Here is a 1405-nt window from a genome sequence, read left to right as displayed (position 1 = left end):
GAGGCGGTTGTCAGGATGCTGGTGGTAGCCAGCGAGAAAGAGGCGAACGTACCAAGGCGAGTACGGACGCCGCGGGACGGCTCTCATATCGTTATCGCGCCTTGCTTATATACCGGCCGGCTCGTAATTTCGGCACGTACGCCGTTTCCCCACGCGCGGGCATCCGCGGCGGTGCCGCGAGCCGGCGGCGGTTTTGGTTTTATTTGTTTGGCGCTTTGCGCCTATTACACGACCCGACGGATGTTCGGTCGGGTCGTGGTGACGAGGAGAAACGTCTCGTCACACCTTGAACGAAATTAAAGTTTTATCATTTTAAAAAATGATATTTTGTTTAAGAATATAATATTTTAATGAAATAAAAAAAACCACAAAATTAAACAAGTACAAATATTAAATCTAAAGAAAGTATTTTCTCCGAAAAAACGGTATAAGAAGTATAAAAAATATGCAATAAAACAAATTAATGATTGCCATTAACGAGTGCTATTCTAAGTACTATTCTATAAATATTATTGATGTTAAACATTACTGAATTTGAAATACAAGTAACAAAAATAAGTAGTAAATAAGTAAAATATATTATATTCGTAATAATTGTTTAAATATTACTGCAATATTGCTAAAGTAATATTGCAAATTAATGTCACTGCAAAGTCTCTGCAACATTGCACTGCAATATGCAATTTTGCAACGTTGTAGCAATGTTGCTACAAGCTTCTGTGCTGTATGGGTATTGCTGAGATTCGAGCCTGAGACCTCTCTCAAGTAGCAGACACATCAAAATGACATCCAAATCTAAGTAAGTTCAGGGTAAAAAATAACCAAGGAATGATAAAAAATATCGTGAGCATATCGTCAAAACAATAATCTAATGTCACAGATCGATGACAACATCGTAGACGACTTAATGACGTTTTATGACGTCTCTAAACGTCAATAATACGTTTTTAAGACGTTTTACAGAAACGTCATTAAGGTGTCACAAAAAAGACGTTTTAAAGATATCGTTATTTAGTCACTTAACGTCATTCGACCAGTTATGATCAGTTTTTTACGTCATTTTGACGTGAGTCTGTTACTTGGGCTGATTCTTGTGTCGTTCACCTTACCTACTGCGTCACTGTCATTTTGATTGAGAGACGCTTTATATTGTGTACACGCACCGGCGTTAATGCCGTCCGAATATCCGTGTGACTCGCACACGATAACACGTCACTCATATAATGCTGCGTGTAGGTGAGCCATGAGCAGCACGGAGTGACGGAGGGAGCTAGCGGTATACGATCTTCGGACGCTTGGAGAGGGAATAATGGTGGGAGTCGCGGCGATCTTCCATCCTCTATCGCAAACGTAAGAACGAGAGAAATAGCATTATAAGACGTCTGGACAGAAATGCCGTCCTAAA

This window comes from Odontomachus brunneus, unplaced genomic scaffold (assembly GCF_010583005.1).
Source record: "Odontomachus brunneus isolate Ranch 3 - 2012 unplaced genomic scaffold, Obru_v1 Obru_scaffold_245, whole genome shotgun sequence".
NCBI classification, from domain to species: domain Eukaryota; kingdom Metazoa; phylum Arthropoda; class Insecta; order Hymenoptera; family Formicidae; genus Odontomachus; species Odontomachus brunneus.
Note: the sequence above shows the minus strand (reverse complement) of the source record.